Source organism: Elaeis guineensis, chromosome 3 (genome assembly GCF_000442705.2).
Source record: "Elaeis guineensis isolate ETL-2024a chromosome 3, EG11, whole genome shotgun sequence".
Lineage (NCBI taxonomy): Eukaryota > Viridiplantae > Streptophyta > Magnoliopsida > Arecales > Arecaceae > Elaeis > Elaeis guineensis.
Genome location: NC_025995.2, coordinates 69,115,935 through 69,134,056, shown reverse-complemented (window position 1 = coordinate 69,134,056; position 18,122 = coordinate 69,115,935). Strand labels below are relative to the sequence as shown.

Below are 18,122 nucleotides of genomic sequence, written 5' to 3'. Positions count from 1 at the left end.
TTTTTTTATTTTTTTCTTTGTTTGGAATATTTTAAAAAAAATTAATTTGAAATGGAGAAAGTAATTTGAAATGATGTTTTTTATTTTAATTAAAATTAAAAATTTTATTTTTTTAGTTTAAAATTATAATTTTTATTTTTTTCTATTTTTAAATTTTTTTTCTTTTTTATGGTATTTTTAATTTTTTAATTTTTTGACATATTTTTTTAATTTGAAATAGGGAAAGTAATTTGAAATGATATCTTTTATTTTAGTTAAAATTAGAATTTTTATTTTTTAAATTAAAATTATAATTTTTATTTTTTTCTCATTTATTTTTTTTATGGTATTTTTTATTTTTTTAATTTTTTAAGATTTTTTTGAGATATTTTTTTAAAAATTAATTTTAAATAAAAAAAATAATTTAAAATGATATTTTTTATTTGAATTAAAATTAAAATTTTTATTTTTTAAAATTCATTCAAAATTATAATTTTTATTTTTTCTTCATTTTTTCTTCTTTTATAATATTTTTTTGAAAAATTAATTTGAGAAGGAGATTGTAATTTGAAATGATGATTTTTATTTGAATTAAAATTATAATTTTTATTTTTTTAAAATTTAGAATTATAATTTTTATTTTTTTCAATTCTTTTTTTATGGTATTTTTTATTTTTTTTACATCAATTTTTTTCAGATATTTTTTTAAAAGATAATTTGAAATGGGGATACTAATTTGAAATGATGATTTTTATTTAATCAAAATTATAATTTTTATTTTTTTTTAATTTAAAATTATAATTTTTATAATTTTTATTATTTTTTTTTTGAGAGAAAAATTAGAATCGTCAAATAAAATGGTATTTTTTAAAATGCCATTTGGAATGGTATTTTTAAAAACGCCATTCCAAATGGCATTTTAAAATATACCATTTGATTTGGTGATTTTATTTTTTTTTCGTCCACATGAAAAATAGATGGAACAGGGTGGTGATGTGGACATCAAAAAAATATCATTTTGAATGATGTTTTATCATGTTTACATCATTTTGATAAATAAATTATAAATTAAATTATTTTTATAAATAATTTTTTTTAATTAATTAGATAAAATACTCAAATATATGCTACGATCACAATAATGTTGAATGGCCTCCTGACGGCTGCTGTATATATATATATATATATATATATATATTTTTTTGTTTTGAAAGATGAGATCGAGAACTGTATACTTGTATAAATGCTAGCAGATGTATGTTTTCAACCTTCAACTTTATATTTGCTATTATATATAAGAGTAGGTAGAAGGCCATCATTTTCTAATTTAATTTATGCAACCAACTAGGTTAATTATTTTTACTATCATGACGAGTGATTCAAACAAATGTGCTGCCAGAAAACGGTAGTCACGGCAATCATTCACTAGCATATGGATATATATATATATATATATTCATGAGCATCAGATTTTTTTAACTCATTATGCATTTAAAGCTACAGTGCTTGGCGCCCTGTGGAGATGTCCTGCCCATGGCCATGGTACCTTGGAGATATTCTAGAGAATATTGACTTGGAAGGGCCGTTACATAGATCGTTGGTCCACTCATTCCAAACTTTATTCATGATTAACCTAACTCAATCCAACCTCACAATTAATATAAGACAGGCCATGCATTTTGATCTAATCGCAATATCCTCCAAGCTTTTCAATGGAAAATCAGTTTGACTTGGGCTGTTTGGTTCTGATTTTATCTCAATGAGTATTAGTGATACTATAATTCACCCAGATTTATATTGGGTTAGATTGCAAATACATACCAAAAAGAATCACTACAATAGAAATAATTTTTTACAGTAAATTATTTATGGTATTTCTTATTATATACCGCTAAAATTAATTTTTTCTGTATTTTGGTAAAACTACGGCTATCTTTCAATAAATATTTTTTTATTAGTGGTACTTTATTTAAATATCATTATAAATTTATATTTTATGATATATTACTTAAAGTGTGGAAAATCAGAACTACTATTATGGCATTTAACTAATATGCTGGTAAATAATATCATAATTTATGAGATTTTAAAAAATTATCATTAAATCTTAAATTATTATTTTTTTATAGAGCTTGATTTTACTACAATAAAAATGATTTTTGACGATAAATTCTTGATAGCATTTTTTATTATATGTTATTAATTTTTTTTATTATATTTTGACAAAAATATCATCATCTTTCAATAAATATTTTTTTTAGTGATACTTTATTATAAATATCACTATAAATTTTTATCTTACGGCATATAACTTAAAGTGTTGGTAGTCATAAATGCTATTATAGCATTAACTAACATGCCAATAAATAATATCGTAATTTATAAGATTTTAAAAAATTATCGCTAAATCTTAAATTATTAATTTTTACATATAGCTTGATTTAGTTATATCGATCTCATAAAATATATTATTATACATATATATTCTTGGTATTACTTATTTAATGACATAAATGAATATTAATAAGCTAAATAAATTATTTTTATATGCTAATAATATAAGTTGTAATTTGGTGGTTAAGAGCTTACCATTCAAATAAGATTTTAAAGGCACTTATATATGACATAATTAAAATTTTAAAGATACTTATAAAATGCCACTAAAATAAAAATTTTTATCGATATTTTTTTAAAAATATCAATAATTAATTACCGACACTATCTTAAGATGGCACATAAGAAAATACCATAAAAATATCGATAGAAATATTTGTGGCATTCTTTATGGCCTATATAGTGGCACTTAAAAATATCGCTAATGATCATTTTTGTTGTAGTGAATATATAAAATTAATTGGGTTGTATTATTGTTCATACTTATATATAAACATATCTTGATTCAAAATTGGATTGAATTTTTTTTAACCCAAAGATGACTTAAGCTAGTCACATATTGAGTTTGTCTGATCTAAACTTTGAATTGAGTTAGCTTACGTATGATCTGCCAAGCCCCAAGTTGCCCTCCTACTAAAAGTTAATAAAATTTATCTAATTTTAGCCTTTTATTTTGTTCTATTTTATTTTATGAGATTAGAAGGGTTAATCCCTTCTTTCTACCTTATATCCATCACACTTTTTAAGGGTTGACTCCAATTGGAGTTAAACCCTTGCCCCCTTGTCCAAATGACAAGGGATGATACAATCTGAGCAGATATTGGATGTGTGCTATGACTTTCTGAATGAATAAATTTTCAAGAATAATGAAGCTATTTCATATATATCTACAAGGATTGTATGGAGCTAACTTGCCACCTTTCCAATTTGAAAATTGCGATATGATGGGACATTCTTTTTTTGACACAGGCCCATTCGAAAGTAATATTAGGTGAAATCAACTTCTTTCTCTATGTTGGTGCATCATAATTAATCGACCGCCAACTTCAAAAGGAAAGGATATATGAATGATGACGTTGAAAATGCTTTATCAAGATAAACTATTTTATGTGGCATCTAGCCCAACTCTTGTTTCTAAAACACCGCTCATGCGTTACGTAACTAGGAGCCATACCCTCAACCAAATTTTATATATCTCACCGATATTCCGTGATTTCATGATCACACGTCTATTATCAATGTATAGATTCTTTTTGTGTCTCTATCAAAACATTAGAGAGAGACGCAATGCATCCACAAGAGGTTAGCTCTTTTGTCCTTCGTTTCTTGCCCAATATCTTTATTTATTCGTACCATTTTTTTACGAGCCATCAAAGTCGCACTGTAGTCTCGACAGGATCAACTATTGAGATAAATCGATCGACTTCCGACTCAAACCAACCAACTTTCGACTCCGACTCGATAATAGCCGACCGGCTGAACATACAAATTCGACTAAACATCGTCTGAACAGATAGTATCAACTCTTCATCAACCAATTGAACAAGCTTCATCGACTTATGATCGGTTATCGACTAGTGATCGACTGATACGGATAAATATCGAACAACTTGAGCATTGGTGCAACAGAACTATCAGCTGACGGTCACACCTACTACCGATGTATGATCGGCTGATTCGCTCAACACGTCATAACCGTTACAAACGGTTACCTGCCACATATCACAGTGCAATTAGTGAGAACTAATGACCCACTACATGATTATGATCTGATAATTTAGTACCATAAAATACGAGACCACGTCCGACGGTTACAATAACCTCATCTATAAAAAGAGAATAAGTGAACAGCAAAGAGAAGTCACTTCTGATCAGATCTCTGCTATTCTGAATATCCAAAATACTATTGTTCAGTAAATTTTCTCTCTGACTTAAGTATCTAAAGGTCTCCATCAAATATCAATCTAATTTATATGGATGCTGTTTTGCAGTTGCTTGTTATCGGTGATAGATGATGGGAAATTGGCCGCAATATCAATAAATTTACGTTGGACAATGTTACAAGCTTGCTGGTCTCTCCCTCCTGCCCCAAAAAGTATCACCATCTAATCCCCTTTTTCTTGGTAACGATCCCACTACTTAAATCTTAAATAATTAAGAAAGATGTGTCTGTAGACAATGACCACTACTTCCAATAGAAACTATGAGAATAAATTAAGAGAACAAACCGGCTTTTCATCCCTAAGGAACTTTACCAAATCCTATGTCCGCTGCGGAGAACAGGCCATCGTAAAGCTCCATCTTCCCGCATATTTTATAAATTTTCTTTTTTACAAGTAGTATCAAGATTCAACAGAATATCATAAAGAAAAGGAAAAGAGCCAGACTCCTTTGAATGCATGCAGCTTCACAAACTAAGAAAAATTCTTTGTGTACTAAAGGTGGCGTAAAAAATCCAACATAGAGTATACCATCTCATCCAATTGATCTACATAATTATCATTTTTCAATACGTATTTAATTTCTGTAAGTCAATTTTTTTATTTAAAAATTTTGTATGATAAAAATATTTTTATTTTTTGAAAAAAATTATGACATCCTATGACATAATATAGCTCAGGATGTCCAAATATGGCCTAAGATATCATAATATCAGAGAGATATTTTTATCCAATCACTGTCTAATATATATTTAATATCTACAGATTGACTTTTTCGTTTGAAAATTTTGAATAATGAAAATGTCCTTGTTCTTTAGAAAAAAAATATGATATTCTGTGTATATTATGGACGCAAGATATCATGATATAGATATAGAATGTCATAATTTTTCAAAAGACAGAGATATTTTTTTTATATAAAATTTTTAAATGAAAAAGCCGATCAGATATTAAATATGTATTGGAAAGTGGTAGCTACGAGGATCAATTAGACGAGACGGTGCACTCTATGTTGGATTCTCTACACCGCCCGCGGTGCACAAAAAATTTTGTAACAAATTAATACGGTAGCTCTTGACCCGTATTTTAGAGAGATAACTTTAAGAGGGCACTTTTAACTAAAATTTTAAATTTCATGAGACGAGGCTATCTTAATTTTTTTATAGAACGGGATATACCATCGTTCTGTCTCAACATTTGGCACAGAAGATATCCCAAGATGTTCTGATCGAAATATTGAGACACTAGCAGGATGGCTTTGTCCCAGCACATAGGATGCTATTCCACCCTAGTATCTCGGGAGTTGTCCTATTGAGATTTGAATCCTCATTTTTTAATTTATATAATTGGCAGCGATATTTCTCTCAAGAAAACTAAACTGAAAGACTGATTAGAAAATAATGTCACGGTACACATTTAAATTCAAGGCAGAACAGTCCAAGCTACCTGCATTTATTTTATACTTTAATTCACACACCAAGTAGGCCAGCATGAAGGGGACATTAGCTACTAGCTAGCTAACAAAGAAGAACTATATTACAATAACTAAATATGTGTATACACATCAGCAACTAGCAATGGATAATCATACTTGGCAGGCAATGTTGAATTCTCGAGGACCTTTTCTTTTATATATAGAAAACTTAGCAAGTTGTATGCATGGTCTAAGGCGCCCTCTTATAAAAGTAGGACCAAGTTCAATCCATTTCTTCGCAAGCATGCTGAATTTGTTATCTCCAAATAACAGATACGGCTACTCATTAGGACCACAAACAAGTTTGCAAGAAAATTTGATGGGATTAAAATAACATTATCATCAAGCGCATCCATGGACAGTCGAACCATTACATTCTATTATATTGGTAACTATGAATTATTAAAATGATGACTGTGAGATGATGGTGCGTAGCACCCAAAAGATTAAAAAAAAGGAAGCTGGCAATACTTGGTACCTAGAATCACACCCGGGAACTGACATCAGTGGATTAAGAAAAATTGTACTTGGATTTACCAGAGGGTGAAGAAATTATTTCTTTGATCTTTTCTCCTCCCCTTCCTGATGTCACAGTAACATATATATTGAAGTTGTACCGTAAGTAGAAGGTCACTGTTTAGATTGTGCAATGGGCATTGCCAGTTCACTAGTCACTAGTGAGTGTGGTCCAAAATTAGCTGATGCGATCTATCATCTATGTTTAGTATCAAAAAGTCCAACCCAATATCATTAGAGCCAAACTTAGTAGGTGGAACCCCACGTACGAAGATGATATGTCTTGCAAAGATAATGGAGGTATTGCCGGCAGCCCCTTTTCTTCTCATTGACAAAGTGAAAACTGATTACATATTCTATCCCTTCATATTGACACCATCATGCCATATGGTCAGGCATTTACAAGGTTGCAGACACTCATCATGCTTACTGAACCTTTTTACATATGTATCCTATGATGATCCATTAACATGGTTCTTACTTTTTCAGTTCTGCATCAGATCATTACCACAATAACTTTATTGTGAAAGCTCAAAGCTGCAATATCTGTTCTAATTCCTTACATATCAAGGCTGAAAACTTGTGAGCCAGAATCTTTAATTTGTTCAGGCTAGTCTTATTTAAGTAATAACTTAGAAAGTGGGCAAAGCCTTTCTGACGTAGCCAAAGCCTACATTTTCAAGTTGAAGGATTGAAAGTGAAATTTATAGAGAAATTTTAACTTTAAAGTCCAAATGTGTACTGAAAATAGGAATTTAAAATCAAAGGCAGAGAAGAGGAAAGTATAGACTACAAAGGTTACCATAGATTGAAGAAATTATTTGTGTATATAAAGCATTAAGGTAGAGTAGAAGAAAATCTGGGAGATTTAACATATTTTACCAGGTCTTATATTATATAAAAACTGAACAAACATGTAGGGAAAGACTGAGAAAAACAATAACTGAAGATAATTAGTAAGGATTCACTTGATCAAAAGAGGTACAAGCCAGAAAATTCTTGACTTAGTGAACTTCAAATTAAAATCTGTTGAGATTCATTGCCAAGTCAAACTATAATTAAGATTTTGTTTTTAGTTGGTCATTAGTTTTAATGACTTTATGATTCTATTCTTAGTATTGCTTTATCTAATTATTTCCTTCTAAAGGTTGTTATAGTTTATGCTCTAGTGGATTTTTGGTTTTTAAGTTAAGGTAGTAGTCAAACTCTTATTTATATGGTGCTCTATTTAAAGGGACCTTTGGTATCTCCTTTGTGTGTAGAAGATGATGGAAAAAATGTGTGAAAGACTATGAGAGGAATGGGAAGAGAGAGTTAAAGGTATCCTCTTTGGTAAGGAGCTTCCTTGTATGGCTTGATTATTTTTTAATAAAGACTTTTCTCTCTTCTAGGGTGTATTTGGTTATACTTTTTGATTTTTAATTTTTAAAAAGTATTTTTTATTTTTTTTAATTTTTGCTATTGAGTAAAGCAAAAAAATAAAAAGTATGTTTGGTAACTATGTTGCTATAAAGGAAAAAGCAACGTTTGGGGATGGCAGGTGAAGAGCTTGACGAGAGAGAAGGGTTCGGAAAGGGAGGGAGAAGGGGGTGGAGAGGTGAAGAGCTTGATAAGAGAGAAGGGTTTGAGCTCTTTACTTTTTGGTTTGGCATTTTAGATATGGAGAAGCAAAAAAAGTAGAAAAGCAAGTTTTGAAAAGTAAAAAATTTTTGCTTTATATATAAAGTAATTATTTTAATTATTTTGATATTTGCTTTTTACTTTTCATGGTGTTACCAAACATTGCTTTTTAATTTTTACTTTTTAAAAATCAAAAAGTAAAAAAACTATATTTTTTTAATGGCTAATCAAACGCACCTCTAATTTTTTTCTTCCAATGTTTCTTTTCTATTTTTTTGGTATTTGTTTTAGATCTTGGGCTGGCACATCCGATCTACTTTGGATAGTGTGTTATTCTATATGGCATAGAGCTATAGGTTTTAAGATTAGTGGTCTATGTATTTGTAGCTCTATATGGTATTAGAATCACATACTTGGAGAGTGGTTGTGCAGTTTGTGGCTTCAATCAGATTTATTTGGAGCATTATTTTTTTTTGAAGCAACAACTTAATTATTGGTGGTTCTCGTTCGTCGCTCAGCGTGTGTCATACCCTGAACTAGAGCATAACAGATGCCGCATGCTTGCAAGGCAAACCTCATAGACATGCAAGACTTGCTAAAAAATAAATCTAACTATTTCATAATAATTCTAAATCAATAATAAAATAATCTTAATCCTTACAAATTAAGATCTCCTAAATGCTTCAAACAAACTAGCGTGCTCCCCAAAGTCTAGAATCTGAAAAATAGAAAAAAAAAATAATGAGCTATACTAACCTAGTAAGTGATGAAATATTTCAAGATGGGTCAAAGCATATTGATTCATAACAAAACTAAATTCATATAATTGACTGGACGACATTCAATTCTTATCACATATCAAATAATAATAAATCTTTTTTTCAAAAATATACTTTTCACAAACTAATACTAGATTTAAAATTGACTATGGCCATGTAATCCAATGGTATGGGTCAGTAATAACTAACCGATATGGATAACAGATATCAGATAACGAGCCCTCAGATCACCACTATTCTATTCACTGATGGTGAATGTCGAAACTAGTTTTTCATATTATAAGTCGATAAGACCAACATACAATCCTCATTAGCAGGGCCAAAACAGATCATAGCCATGTTAGATATTTAAAGAAAATAATTATGCGAATTGTCCAGCCATATATTCTAAAATCAGTATCAGAATAAATTATATATCAAACTAATTTATTTATGGAGGTATCAAAACACATATTTAATTCTCATACTATAGATAAGACATAACATGCTGGACCATTCAATTAAATAGATACGAAGATTATTAAATTATTTTAAAAATACATCAAGAAGTGTTAGGTCACTTACCTCACAAATGACAAGAATCAAGATAAGTTTAATCCAATCACACAAATGCTTTGGGATGTAATAATCTAGAACTATGCATGCACATGGGTTTGTCCAGTGATATGCCAATATTTCAAAATAATTTCTAAAATTCTCAAAGATCTAATCAATCTCTAATTTTTAATAGAGGAGGGATCTACTAATCTTACCTTATTTCTTATCACAAGACAGGAGCATGAGGTGGCACAGTGAATCTCCCCAAGGGCAAGTTTAGAGAGGAAGAAGCCAGATGTAAAAGAGAGTGAGAGAGAGTCATGGGAGGGATAGAGAACGAGAGAGCAATGAGAAAAAGGAAGTCACAAGAAAGAAAAAGAGTGAGAAAGCGAGAGAGATTTGCTAGAGAATGTGAAAGGGAGAGAGAAAGCAATGGAGAATCGAGAGCACAAATGTATCTCGAGTGTGCAGAAAAATGCTCCCTTCTCTCTATATCGTGTTTCAAAAGCCACGCACTTCCCTTCCCCTTCTCCACATCACGCGACAAGAAGAGACATGCATTCCCACATTTTGCTACCTCTCCAATTTTTTTCGACGGCATGGACATGCGTGATAAACCCACGTATCCATGCCCTCTCCCTTTTCTCACTCTCAACCACATACCGCTTAAGGCGGTAATACTTTGACACAAGGGCCTGGGCCCTAATTCATTGGGTCTAGGCCCGGGTATTACATCTTTCCCTAGTTAATTAAATTTCATTCTCAAAATGTAGCATACATTGATTATCAATTGATGCACACACATGCTAACACAACCATAAGTCATCTGTCCAGATATCACATTCATCAAAAATATTGCTTCAAGCAAACTTTAAAATAACTTAATCCCACAATGTACTCTAGTCCAAACTCTAAAATTTCTTCAAGTTCTCTAAATAGGTTCTGACCAAAATATTATTCTACACTAAAACTGAGAAGATTCAAAATTTCAAATTTACAATAAAACCCAAACAAAATTTTGAATCTTTCTTCCTAACTTACCTCGAACATACCCTATCATAATTAACCTTTAAGTTTGTTATCATATTCAAAACTATGACACAACCTAGTGCTATATTATAAACTAAGTTATTCCTAAGTTTTGGCATTGGACGCTAATGCATTGTGTGGAATTAGTGCATAGATACGACCCTGAGTGTGTGGTTTGCCCCCTTTCTGTTGCTCTCCAAAAGATGTTTGGGCTGCCCAAGTCTAAGTGGTAGAAGTTTGAGTAGCTGAAGCTTAAAATGATCGAGTCCTAAAAATTTATGGTCTCCAAACTGATTGAGATCCTAAAATATTCCGTGGGCACTCAGCTATCTTATGGATCTACTATCCACACTTGAAACAAGCTTTATTTGCTCTCCATAATTTTTGGGTCTTGTGGACACCATCACTGTCCTGTTGATTAACCTTACCATAAACTTTTATAGAAATTTTATAGATTCCTTAAAACTCATTTCATTTTGCAATGCACAAGCCTCAAAATCTCTAGCTCTTTTCTTTGACTTTTCTTCTTTTATATTTTGAGTTTCCTTCCAGATAATTTCAATGTTCTTAACCCTGTCTATTAGATCATCATAATTTGCTGAGTGTATTATAGTAAAACCCCTTCGAATATGTGGTTTCAATCCCTTCTCAAACCTTTTCATCTTGGACTCATCATCCACAATAAGGGTGGGAGCGAATCGGGATAGTCTGTCAAATTCTGCTCCATATTCATCTACAGTCATTCCTTCTTGTGATAAATTAAGAAATTCTCTTTTCAATTCCCTTAATCAGCTAATGGAAAAATATTTGAAATAGAAGATAGTGTGAAACCTTTGCCACATAACTGACCCATAACTAGAAATTAGAGTGTGCTCCACAGACTTCCATCAATAATGAGCTCTATCTTGAAGCATATAAGTAGCAAACCTGATCTTTTCCTCATCAATACATTCCATAGCTCTAAAGGCTTTTTCCATCTCATTTATCCAAGCCTCAGCCTCCCGAGGATTAGCAGCACCTTTATAGATTGGAGGGGCAATTTTTCTAAACTCTATTATACTCTTCCTATGATTGGATAAGTCAGGATTCTATAGTAGTGAGTGTGAAGGTTGCTAAGATAACTCCCTTTGTTGACGCACCAATCCCATAACCTCTTGAATTAGTTCAAGCATTCGATCCACATTCTCAACTATATTTCTTGATGGAACTATTGCTTGGTCCAGGATTGGTTAATTTATAATCAGCTGATCAACTACTGCTTCTTGTTGAACATTAAGATTCACATTCTAATTTAAATGCTCTTGATCTTGTGGGTTCTGAACTGTTGATTCATAAGAAATTCACTCTGAGAACCTCCTATCAAATCACTTATTCTTTGACTATGACCACAGCGGAGTGGCATTCTTGATTTTAATAAAAATAAAATAAACATCATAACAATATCTGAAACAAAATAACATGGATTTATTGACAAGAAAGCTTGCACAAATAGAGACGTCTCCTATCCAACACTCAACCTTTCTAATGAGCCCTAAGATTCTTTGAATTTAGGCTCTTATGTCACTATTTCTACCATAATTAATCATAATCCCTAGTGATCTTAATCCTAGGCTTAGATACCATTAAATCTATTAGGCCTCGAATTAGAGCGTAATAGACGCCATATGTCTACAAGATGGACCTCACAGACATGCAAGGCTTACTAAAAAATAAATCTAACTATTTCATAATAATTCTAAATCAATTGTAAATTAAGTTCTCCTAAATGCTCCAGACAAACTATCGTATTCCCCAAAGTTTAGAATCTGAAAAATAGAGAAAGAACAATAATGAGCTATACTAGCCCAGTAAGTGATGAAATACTTCAAGATGGATTGAAGTATGTTGATTCGTAATAAACCTAAATTCAGATAATTGATCGGGTGACATTCAATTATTATCACATATCAAAGAATAATAAATTTTTTTCTTTTCAAGAGCATACTTTTCACAAACTAATACTAGATTTAAAATTGGCTATGATCATGTAACCTAATGGCATAGGTTGGTAGCAACTAACTGATACGGATAACAGATATCAGATAATAGGTCCTCAGATCACCACTATTCTATTCATTGGTCGTGTTGAAATTAGTTTCTTAGATTACAAGTTGACAAAACTGATGTACAATCTCCATTGGTGAGGCCAGAAAATATCATAGCCATGCATGCTAGATATTTAAAGAAAATAATTATGTGAATTGCCAACCATATTTTCTAAAATCAATATCAAAATAAATCATATATCAAACTCATTATTTACAAAGATATCAAAATACATATCTGTCGCTCCTTGAATTGATTTTGATGATTACAAAGCATTTGAGGGGGTTTCTAATGATTTTGGCTTGAAAAAAGATTTATTACATTTCAGGGGCAAAATTATAATTTTATCAAGACCTGATTCGGAAGCCTCAAGAGCAAGAACAAAAGATGTGCAATCTATTGAAGGTAATTTCAATATTTTTGGAAGTATATTTTGTAAGAAAATCAAGTTTATATTTTTGAGTCGACCCCATGAGTCGACTCATGGCTAGAAGGGCTGAATGGCATGCAAAATTTTTTGGCTGGCACACTCTGTGAGTCGACCCTTTGGCATGAGTCGATCCTATGAGTCGACCTCTGCTGCTCTGCCGGCCAAAATTACAGAACAGTCATTTTCTGCTCTTTTCCACAGAGGTCGACCCCATGAGTCAACCCATGAGCATAAGTCGACCCCTGTGACGCAAAATTTTCGTAACGGCTAGTTTTTAACTCATTTCGATTGTATTTAATGCTCATTTAATATGCTCTAACAGCTCTATTTCAGTCCAGATTACTCTCCACCATTATTTAAAGTTATATAAAGGGACTTAAAGGAGAGAATCAAAAATAAGAAAAAGATTTGAAAAAAAAAAAGATTCTTCAAGCATTCTTTTCAACCCTAAGCAAGAGCCCAATAAAAGAGTTCAAGAAGCTTTTATTTCAAGTTCACCAACTTCTCAAGAGCTCATTCAAGTCTCCAACCACCTTGAGAAAATCAGAAAGAGCTTCCTTCTAATTATGTAAAGTGTATTTCAAGCTTTATTCGCTCATTAAAGGAGCTTCATCTGTATTTCTATGCAATTAACTGTAATACTCTTTTTTGAGTTGTTGTTTTTATTTTGGAAGGATTCCAAAATGTGGAAAGATTGATCCGAACCTCGAATCGGATTGTATTAGGTTGGCTTGAATCTGAAAAATAAGTGTTCTAGCTTGGGATAGCTAGAGTCGGAGGTTTCGACAATTGTATTCAGGTTGAATACAGTTTAGTGGATTTAAATTCTCAAGTAGGAGCTTGGAGAGTAGATGTAAGTGCAAGGTTGGCACCGAACCACTATAAATCTTCTTATTTGTGTTGTGCTTACTTGCTCTTCTTTTAAATTTTTTTATCCTCTTGCATTCTTGCATCCAACTTCTACACCTTGCATAAATTAAACTCTTCATACTTATCTTGCTCATTGTTAAATAATCTTCATAGTTGTAAGTTAACTTTAAATTTTTAAAAACCCAATGCACCCCCCCTCTTGGGTTGCATGGCTGGGCAACAAGTGGTATCAGAGCACGATGCTCTAGTCCTACTTTGATTTAACCATCAAAGAGCTAAAGATCTATGGCAACTCAAGTTGGCACTTCTCTAGTCGAGGGGCAGTCCACAGACCAACCTCCACTTTTCAGTGGGTCAAACTATACCTATTGAAAAGCTTGGATGAAAATCTTTATTCAAGCTCTTGACTATGATATGTGGAGTATCATAGTAAACGGACCACACACACCCGCTAAATAATTGATGGTGTGGAATCAACCAAATCCGAAAAAGAATGAGATGAGGTTGATAAGAAAATGGCTCAACTAAATGCTAAAGCCATGAATATTTTGTATTGTGCTCTAGATGCTAATAAATTCAATCATATTTCAATATGCATATCTGCTAAGAAAATATGGGATAGATTAGAAGTAACTCATGAAGGAACTAATCAAGTGAAGGAATCCAAAATTAACATGCTCGTACATAAATATGAACTTTTTAAAATGGAGCATGATGAATCTATAATTGAAATGTTTACTCATTTTACTGATATTATAAATGGTCTAAAAAGTCTTGGTAAGTCTTATTCTAACAGTGATCTCGTGAGAAAGATTCTTAGGTCCTTACCAAAAACTTGAGAAGCCAAAGTGACCGCTATCCAAGAAGCCAAAGATCTGAACATCCTACCCTTGGAAGAGCTTCTAAGATCACTGATGACATTTGAGCTGAGCATGAAACAACATCAAGAAGAAGAAGTCAAAAAGAAGAGGACAATAGTCCTCAAATCCATGGCTCAACTTGATGAAAAAACTGATGATATGAAAAATGAAGAGCAGGATGAAGAAATGCCCTCATTACTAGAAGGTTTAAGAAGTTTCTGAGGAAAAGGAAACAAGGAATAAGGAAGAGGCCACCCACAAAAGGGGAACATAGCAAAGAAAAAGATAAAGATCAACCCCTTATTTGCTACGAATGCAAGAAACCGGGATACTTTAAGTCTGAATGCCCACAACTGAAGAAGGATCTCAAGAAGTACAAGAAGAAGGCCATGATGGCTACTTGGAGTGGAAGTGATGAGTCAAGCTCTGAAGAAGAAGATTCAAATGAACAAGCCAACTTGTGCCTTATGGCATATGAAAATGAGGTAAATTCTACAACTCCTATTGACTTTACCTTTGAAGAACTTCATAAAATTTTTTATGATTTAATTGATGAACTAAAGAAGCTAGAGGTAAAGAATAAAGAGTTAAAATCAAAGAATCAATCTTTACTAAAACAAAATGAGAGTATTTCAAATGAAAAATCTATCCTGTTTCAAGAAAATCTGAATTTAAAGAATGAAATTGCCAAGCTAAAACTAATAGTTAAAAAATTCACCTTAAGTTCTAATAAACTTAATATGATTCTTGAAAATCAAAAGGCTGTTTATGATAAGGCTGGTCTTGGTTACAACCCCTTAAAAAAATAAAAATTTCTAAAAAATATCTATGTAAACTCTTCAAACAACAAGTTCTCAAACATTACTTGCTTCAAATATGGTAGAATAGGTCACAAGTCATACACTTGTCTCTCTAACAAATCCATAAATTCTAATGCAAAGAAAATATGGGTTCCAAAAGGAACCATTGTGACTAATCAAAAAAGATCCAAGAAAGCTTGGGTACTTAAAGTAAAAACTTGACTTTTGCTTGCAGGTGTGTCTAGCATCCCAAGAACAAACCAAAAATGATATCTTGATAGCGGATGCTCAAGACACATGACTGGTGATGAATCCCAATTCATCACACTTGATGCTAAAAATAGAGGGATGGTCACCTTTGGAGACAATGGCATAGGAAAGATCATCGGTATAGGTAACATTGGTATCACTCCCTCCAAGTATATTGAAAATATTTTATTAGTAGATGGTTTAAAATATAATTTATTAAGTATCAGTCAATTTTGTGATAAAGGATACAAAGTTATTTTTGAATCTTCTGTTTGCATTGTAACTAGTCCTATTAATGAAGACATTAAATTTGTTGGGCATAGATATGGTAATGTTTATATGGTAGATTTGAATGATCTATCCAAAATAAACATACAATACCTAGTATCCTTGAATGCCAAGATTAATGAGACTAGTTAGCTTTGACATCGTAGGCTTGCACATATTAGCATGCATTCACTTTCAAAATACATTAAGAAGGAATTGGTTATTGGTTTACCCAAATTGAACTTTGAAAAGGATAGAATTTGTGATGCATGCCAACTAGAAAAATAAACAAGAGTTTCATTCAAATCTAAAAATATTGTTTCAACTTCTAGGCCATTAGAACTATTGCACATAGATTTATTTGGACCTACTAGAACTACTAGTCTAGGAAGAAAATGATATGGTTTTGTAATTATTGATGATTTCTCTCGTTTTACATGGATTTTCTTTTTGGCATACAAGGATGAAACTTTTCAAGTTTTCTCTAAATTTTATCGAAAAGTCACAAATGAGAAAAAATTTTCAATTCAAAATATTCAAAGTGATCATGAAACCGAATTTGAAAATCAAGATTTTGAAAAGTTTTATGATGAAAAAGGAATAGGCCACAACTTTTCGGCACCAGGACACCCCAACAAAATGGGATAGTAGAAAGAAAAAATAGAACTCTTGAAGAAATAGCCCGTACCATGCTATGTGAAAGCAACCTTCCAAGATACTTTTGGATGGAAGTAATTAATACGGCATGTTACATATTAAATCATACTTTAATTAGATAAATTTTAAAGAAAACTCCCTATGAGCTTTGGAAAGAAAGAAAACCAAACATTACATATTTTCATATTTTTGGTTGTCGATGTTTTATGTTAAACAATGGTAAAGAAAGACTAGAAAAATTTGATGCAAAATCTGATGAAGCAATTTTTCTTAGTTACTTCTCTTCTAGTAAAGCCTTTAAAGTTTTCAACAAAAGAACCTTAGTAGTAGAGGAGTCAATACATGTTGTCTTTGATAAAACTAACGATCTTCCTTTAAGGAAGAATGAAGGTTTTGATGATGCAGATCCTCTTATAGAAGGGATAAAGGAGATCACTCTAAAAGATTCAATAATTCAAGATGGTGAAGAACAACAAGAACAACCTCAAGGTACAAATAACCTCTCCAAAGAATGGAGGTATGATCACAATCACCCCAAAGAACTAATCATTGGTGATTCTATACATGGTGTAAGAACTCGTTCTTCACTTAAAGATACATTCAATTATTTTACTTTTGTCTCTCATCTTGAACCTAAAACTATAGACGAAGCTGAAAAAAGATTATAATTGGATTAATGCAATACAAGAAGAACTTAATCAATTTGAAAGAAATAATGTTTGGACCTTAGTATCAAGACCTAAAAATTATTCAATAATTGGCACAAAATGGGTATATAGGAATAAATTGGATGAAAATGAAAATATAATAAGAAATAAAGCAAGATTGGTTGCAAAAGGTTATAATCAAGAAGAAGGAATCCGAGAGAGTCCAGCTTGTCCCTGCATAAAATTCTGATGAGCTTTGCTCCTTGAGGGAGACTATGGCGGAACTATCTGTAGCCCTTGGGTGGGAGGAAGCCAAATTACGGTGGTTGTCAGGGACGCCGAGGCGGAGTCCGAGGTATTGAGGAGGAGGCTTCGAGAGTCGGAGGACGAGCATCGGTGGTTCCATCGGATGTTCTAGGATATGCTGCTGAAAAAGATGGAACTAGAAGAGGAAGTCAAAAATTTAAGACAATCCATAGCAGGGGCCGGAACCGAGAGCTCGAAGTCGGAAGAAATTGGGCTTCCTTAGAGCCTCTTTTTCTTTTCTTTTTTTTTTTCTTTTTGTTTTTGGCCTTTAAGGCTTTGTAATGTGTATTTCACCAATGAAATGGAAATAAAATTGTCTATTATCTTATCCATTCTGATATTAAATGGTTGTTTACCAAACTCCATTTGTCTTCTGTCTTGTTTGGTGTTGATGTAGTTCGTAATCCCTCGCCGGTTCTTGCTTTGAGTCATCGTTTGTCGAACTTTTTTTATCTTCCATCTTGTTCGATGCCGATGTAGTTTGAAGGTTCCTGATCATTGTCGTGTCGATTTGCCCTTAGGGACCAGAGATTTTCGACAAGGGTTTTCTCTTTCGTCGAGATGAGGTCCCTTGTGCCTTTGATGTAGTTCATTTTTCACCTATCGTCGGTGTAGTTCGTCGCTTTTTCTTTTCACCTCCCCTTTTCTTCTGTGTTTGAGTGAGGGTCTTCCCTCTACTCTTG

The 18,122-nt window shown here is 32.1% G+C and overlaps 1 pseudogene; it reads right to left on the bottom strand.

Moving 5' to 3' along the window:
- Nucleotides 1-10,705: 10,705 nt before the first annotated feature.
- LOC140856234 (uncharacterized) lies at nucleotides 10,706-11,440 on the bottom strand (annotated as a pseudogene).
- Nucleotides 11,441-18,122: the final 6,682 nt, after the last annotated feature.